Below are 6,898 nucleotides of genomic sequence, written 5' to 3'. Positions count from 1 at the left end.
AAGGAAAAGAAGGAGGAGGTCTTACACTTAAAGGCTAACTAGCAGATGTACTTATGACTAAGTCTCCTTTTCCCTTTTGTTTCTGTTTTTCTTTTTGCAAATAATACAGTGGCTTTATGTTCCTATCTCTGAGAGCAAAACCCACGTCTCCTTTTCTGCTTTGTGCTTCCAAATGTGTTAGGAGTTGTGAAACTCCATTGTAAATTGAAATTAAAACACTGAATAAAGACGCTTTTTGTTGGGATAATTGCATTTTTTTGTACATTTATTTGCATTTGCATAGACCATATATTCGATATTCGAGAAACATAACCACTAAGGATGCTGAAATTATAGTTGACTCTCTTACGATCAAACAAAAAACAGAAGCCGAAATAACAGATGTAACCCGGAAGAAGTCTGCTTAGATTTATTTAAGGTCGATTCCATTTGACGTCAACTAGAAGACATAAAAATATGTCTACTCCTTAATTATAGTTTAAATTTTAATTAAAAAATTATAAAAAATAATTTGATAATCCTATTGACCAAATAATAACCACATAGACTTCCTGCGATGAAATAAAATAAATTTACATATAAAAAAGTCAAATTAAGGGAGAAAATGTTGATTAGGTTAAAATTATTTGATTTAGGGTTTGCTTAAGTAAATTTCATTGTAGACTATTGGTGGTTGACCGATTAAACCGAGATGTTCGGTTTTCGGTAGCATCTGTGAGAGGATCAACAAACCGATCGATAAAATTAATTTGGTAATTCAGTTTCTGGTTCGGTTCGGTTCGGTTTGGCGGGGTACATAACCGATCGGTTTTAATTAACCGAGTTATATATACCTAATTTCAGTAACCCTAACCCTAATCACTTCCATTTCTTCCTCTTCCACCTTCCGCCTCTTTCTCTCTTGCGATAAGCCATTCTGAAACCGAAAAAATCTGTCTCTCATCAAATCAACATCATAATCACCTTTCTTCTTCATCTTCATCATCTACAGCTCTTCTCTCTGTCAAACATGGTGTAGAGATTGACCTTTTAGCGTCCAAACCCTAATCTCGAGTTTTAGACGGGTAATGTCTTCCTCTTTTCTTTGTCTTCTCCTATGAAGCTGTTTTTGCCATAGTTGAATCTCTGCTTATTGTTCTCCAACCTTAAACCGTATTAGGTTGCTTATGTATTGGGCCAATTGCAAAATAAAACTGCTTTGGCTACTCTAAGCAAAGTACTGAGAGATGCGAACGGGCACCCAATGGTTAGACATGAGGCTGCAGAAGCGCTTGGTTCTATTGCAGGTATCTTTTGGTGGGTCCGCCTTTAAACCAACGACGACGGTGAATCTCTTGGTGGGTTCGCCTTGAAACCGACGACGACGGTGAATCTCTCGGTTAAATCCCGTTAGACGGATTTCTTCGGGAAGCAGAGGTTCGATGACTATTCTTCTTCTTTGCCTTCATACTCCTCGCAAAACGGTGAGTCATCTCTGTTTTGGTTACTTTAGGTTTTTAGCTTTGTTAAAATTTTGAAATTGGAAGTTTGAAAACTCTTAGTTACTAGAAATTTGTTAAAATCCAAAAAGAGAAGTCTTTTTATATCTAGAGATTGGAGCTCGTGTGTGAAACTCCTTATTAGTTGGTGCTTACTTGTGTTCTTTGTTTCATTTTGATAGCTGAAGGATCCCCTACTAGATTTTTTGTTGTTCATTCGATATACAAAGGAAAGCTGCGTTAACAGTAGATCTAAGAGCACCAGAGTTTGTGGCTTTAGACTAAGTCTCTCTCCCAAAAATCAAAGAGCCTCTAATTGTACAACTGCTCCAGTTTGCTCCTTCAGCTGGTATATGACAATACGATTGGACTAAGAAACAGGTGTGGTTGGTTTTATCTCTTAACTTTTCAGATGATCCATTGAGCTGTATTCCTTAAACTTTGTTAAAGCCATCTTACTGGATTTGGTGGTATAAGGCAGTCTTTTTTCTATTATGAATTTGGTAAAGCTTCATGTCAACTTGGAGAGTGTCTCTTCTTTTGCAGGTATCTAAGTGATGGTCGTGCCACCTCGAACCATTGGTTGCACTTAAGCAAAGTTGCTAAAAACATTAATTTTGAATAAAAGTGAATAAAAGTGAAGTTAACAAACTTCCTAAAGAAACTTTCTATTTTTATGGTCCATTTGTAGAATCTAAAATTATGGTCCTTAATTTAAATTTAGGGGGGTGTATTGAACTGAGAATTTTAAGAGATTTTGGGATATTCTTAAATCCCCTGTTATTTAATTGATGATTTTTTAAAATCATCTGAAATCCTATGTTATTGAATGTGAAATTTATAAAAATCATTTAAAATCTCTGGTTATTCAATCAATAGTTTATAAATCTCATTTCAAATCTACTGTTATTCAAAAAATCACAAATTTTCTTAAAAAACCTATTGGATGTGATTTTAGGAGACTTTTCAAACATTTTTAGTTGAAAATAATGTCCTACAAAATCACACCTTTGAAGGTGAAATTTTAAAATATTTTAAAAACACTTCTTCGATCTACAAAAGAAAAGGAATCTTTTGCTCAGTTTTTTTTTTTTTGCAAACTCTCCTCTCTCGTTCTCTCGTTCTCTCGTTATAAATCCTAGAAATATTTGTTGATGTGTAATCGAGTGAATCAATCCTAAATCCCATTATTAGTTACCGATTCACTATGAAAAACAACTCCATATTCTCAATTTCACTCAATTTCAAGTCAGATTCGTGATGGAGAAAGAAGATAGATTAGGGGGAGTTGTAGAACAGAATAAAAAAAAGATGAGTTTCAGGGATAATGGGTTCTTCTTCGGCTTCAAATTCGATGCCACCAATTATTGAACCAATCGAATTCTGATAATCTTGTTCTTGGTCGAACCCATCCATGGCAATCCTCGGGGAAACTGAAAGAGAGATAGAGAGACGAAGGAGAAAGCGGGAAAGAATTGGCTCCATCTCTGTTCTTGCTTGTGTCTTGCCCATCCATGGCAATCCTTGGAACGCAAACTCCCTCCTCTGCTTCCACTGTCTTGCTGTGTCCTCCTATCAGGAGAGCGACGCGTTTTGGCACTCCTTGTACTACATCCATCATCATCACGAGAAGTGCGGTAACTTTCTTTGGATATATCCTTGTTTTTCCTTCTGGAAAACTAGCCAAATAAATATATAATCAGCCAACAAGATTGAACCTAAAAGAGAGCATAGGCTAAAAGAAAAGATGGAATTTATATCATACCGTTGCGTGATCCTTGCTCCAATCTATGTTTTGTGATTGTTCAACAGGTGTATATCCAGTGTCCATAACAATAAATAAGTGTCACTGTCTTTGAACTAATCTAATCCTTAACAAACATGCACACTATTAAATAATTTTTTGATTTTGTTTCTTAAACCTCTTATGTTTTTCGAATATGATCAATGTGGTTATTCATCTCCAACAGTTTGGTCAGACCATTCTCTGTCTAGAGTGGGGATTTAAACTTGTTGGTTGACCTTAACTCTACATCATTATGGTTTTGTAGGATACTTCCTTTCTTTACATGGGGAGACTTTTAGAAGGCTTTGGCGTTGGAATCATCTCTTACACTGTAATTCTGAACTCGTCTGGTCACCATCATCTAACATCGACTTTATCCAATCCTCTCTACACAGGCAAACAAACCACACCGATTCAACCTCACGTGAAGATCACACTTTCATTGTAATAACAAGATACACATTGTAATTTATTTTATGTTAACCAAAGTGTGATCGAGTGAAGATCACGTGAGGTTGAATCAAGCTGTTTTTTTATTCTTCCCTTTCTATATTCTAAAATCATCTAAAATTTATAATCAAATCTCACCAAATCCCAAAACCCAAATCTCAAAAAATCTACCAAAATATCAAAATTTCCCAAAATTACACTTAAATCTCCCAAAATTCCAAAATATTAAAATCTCAGCAAATCTCCTAAAATATCAGATTCAATACACCCTCCTTATTATTTTGGAAATTATAATAGTATGATAAATTCAAGAAGTGATAACATAATCCACACTTCAAGAAGTGTTTGCCCTTTGATCTTTCTCCTTGAGGTTTTTGGTTGGCTCCACGGCGAAATCAAACACTACACAGCAAAGTCTAAGCTTCTTAAGAAACAGTTCTTGCTTCTCAGAGATTGATACATCTCTCAACCTTGGCAACACATCAAAAGAAACACAATCAGTGTTATCTCCGTTTGATCTCTGACTCAAAGCTTCATCACCTCGTCCTTGATTATTGTTGTTATCTGCAGTTTGGGATTCACCATTATCCCAAAACTTGGCAGAAGGTTTCTTTGGGAGCTTCCCAAGTATCTGCTTAAACATCTTCGATCTTTTTAGTCAATTTCTTCCTCAGATTTAGACTTATGAAATATGAATCATGGAAAGAAAAAAAGCAAACTTGGGTTTGACCCAAGTAATCTAAATAATCGAACAACAAAGACAGAATAAAGAAGAAGAAGAAAGAGTTTAGCTTTTCATAGTTATTGCTCCGGTTCATCTCATATACACACAACATCAGACTCAAACCTCAACTCTACATTCTACTTTTAGAGTTACAACCTAAACCATTTACACACCAAACTCAAAACTTTTGATTCAAAAGTCATCACATATGCTACAAGCTGAAAACGCAATTTGTAACAGGAAGAGGCCTTACCAACGATGGCGCCAAGTGACTGTGAAGAGTCCTGAACAGACTGTGTAGCCTTTTGTGTCACTTCCTCGGTCGTACCAGCGAGCCAAGAAGTAACAGCTCCACTCAGCTTCTCCACCATCCCTCCTTCGCCTTCATCCGCATAAGCTTTGCCGTGTTTCATAGGTGCTTCCGAGCTCGGATCCTTAAATCCTCCTAGCCTTTTCTCCACCTCCTCCAATTGTGTCACTATCCCCTTCTTCGCCGGCCCCGTTTCTTCTCCACCATGATGAAGCTTTTCAGCGACCACCTCTGACAAAACCTTATCTTCCTCTCCCGGACTCAGTTTATCCGTCAGATATTATTTAGCCGACACGCCCTTGTCTTGTCCCGTCTCTGTACCACCGGTTCCTGGACTCAATATGTCACAGAGAAATCTGAGAGATCGTAATCAGATCCGGAGAAGGATCAAAACAAACAATTTCCAATCGACTAAACAATTTCCAATTCCCAATTAGCAATTCCTAATCTTAACCAAATAGATCAAAACAAAGAATAAATAAACAATAGAGAGATCACTTTCAGGTGACCAAAAAAACAAAAAAAAGAGAGAGATCACTTTCAAAGATCTATTTTTTTTTTTCAAATCAAACGATTGATTGACAACAGAGAGAAGTGTAGAAATTGGATCATACCTCATTAAGATTAGACTCCTGCTTGGGTTTCCCGAATCATCGATGGATGTATGACGAGTTTCTTCCTCGATGACGGAAAGAGAAAAGACAGGGATAAACAAACGCCAAAAACACCGCTTTTTTTTTTATTTTTCTCCTAAAATTTTATTCAGAGGCTGACACGTGTTAGCTAAGCATCCTTCCTAAAATGTCTAAGGAGTTTTCTTCTTTCTCTTTATCTCATATTTATCGTAATGCAAATACTAAAGCGGATTCTTTGGCACGCCAAGCGCAATTATCTTCGCATCATGTTTTGTTTATGGGTGAATTACTCAAATGTTACTCATTTTAGGTAATATTACCAGAATCTACAAAAAACTTTTTTATTACTAGAATGTTTTGGGTATTTTTAAAATACCTAGCGTGCCCTTGTTTTATGTTACCGGAAAAAATGTAATTACAAAAATGCCATTGCCACGTCAGAAATCGCTGACGTGTAACCATAACTCAGCCGTAACGCGTTACATAGTATGTTGCGGCTGAGTTATAGGTATGTTGCGGCTGAGTTATTGGAAAAACATTTGATTAAGAGTGGACTGCTGACTTATTAAAATCTGGCTGAGTTATGCGCATAAGTCAGCCAAGGGTTACGGCTGACTTATTAAATCTGGCTGAGTTATGCGCATGGCTCAGCTGTAGTTACGGCTGAGTTTTCACCCGATGGTTGAGTTGTCAAAATTTTGGCTGAGTTATCACAACGACACGGCTGAGTTGTCAAAATTTTGGCTGAGTTATCACAACGACACGGCGGAGTTAACATTTTCCGCTTGGCTGAGTTATGAAAAACGGTTGACTTATGAGATGTTGTTACGGCTGAGTTATGGTAAAAAAACTATAACTCAGCCGTCATAGGCTGACTTATCGACAACTCAGCCGTTTGACAGCTGACTTATTAGCAAAAAATTAATTACTAGAATGTTATTCAGTTACGGCTGACTTATCAAACGATACGGCTGAGTTACATATTTTCAGTTGATGAAGTGGCTGAGTTTGGCAGTAATTTTTTTTGCTTTTTAATTACTGTAATGTTTTTCATGTTGTGGCTGAGTTACATTGTTAACTAAACTTCTTTGTTACATTGCAAATTAAAAAATTAACTACATGCATGCCATAATATTTAAAATCTTATCATATTTAGGTCTATGTCTATTTTCATTTCAAATGATAATAAAAAATAATAATTTAGGAGAAATAAAATAACTAATTAAAAAATTTATTAAATAAAAGAAAAACAGTAAAAAATATTTTTATTGATATATGAATTAAATAAAAACGATAAAAATAATTTTTTGGTATTATATAACTGAATTTTCGTTTTTTTAATTAAAAAAAATAGAAAACTCAACTTACCACATCTTTAACTCATGAAAATTTCCATGATGTTAAATAATCTTTTGAGTTAACAATTTTACAAAGGATATACCTCAAAATTGTACATCAACCATAACACATGATTATTCAAACTCAACTTCAAAAAAATTAGTTTTGTTAGTGATT

At 35.5% G+C, this 6,898-nt stretch overlaps 3 long non-coding RNA genes across 5 annotated transcripts; 1 reads left to right on the top strand and 2 right to left on the bottom strand.

Annotated features, from left to right (window-relative positions):
• On the top strand, positions 870-2,162 carry LOC104757570. Its single transcript, XR_762453.1, has 4 exons — positions 870-1,064; positions 1,160-1,463; positions 1,661-1,859; positions 2,025-2,162. It is a non-coding gene; the product is annotated as an uncharacterized LOC104757570 (long non-coding RNA).
• LOC104757569 lies at positions 2,737-3,521 on the bottom strand. The gene is made up of 2 exons (XR_762452.1): positions 3,244-3,521; positions 2,737-3,157 (listed from the first exon to the last, which is right to left on the bottom strand). It is a non-coding gene; the product is annotated as an uncharacterized LOC104757569 (long non-coding RNA).
• Positions 3,893-5,521, bottom strand: LOC104757568. 3 transcript variants are annotated; one of them, XR_002036151.1, is made up of 3 exons: positions 5,363-5,520; positions 4,692-5,078; positions 3,893-4,357 (listed from the first exon to the last, which is right to left on the bottom strand). It is a non-coding gene; the product is annotated as an uncharacterized LOC104757568 (long non-coding RNA). The 3 variants fall into 3 exon arrangements; XR_762451.2 differs by having other exon boundaries at positions 3,893-4,345; positions 5,363-5,518; XR_762450.2 differs by lacking the exon at positions 3,893-4,357 and having other exon boundaries at positions 4,481-5,078; positions 5,363-5,521.

Source organism: Camelina sativa, chromosome 17 (assembly GCF_000633955.1).
Source record: "Camelina sativa cultivar DH55 chromosome 17, Cs, whole genome shotgun sequence".
NCBI lineage: Eukaryota > Viridiplantae > Streptophyta > Magnoliopsida > Brassicales > Brassicaceae > Camelina > Camelina sativa.
The sequence above is the reverse complement of the archived record's forward strand: the minus strand, read 5'-3'. Positions and strand labels throughout refer to the sequence as shown.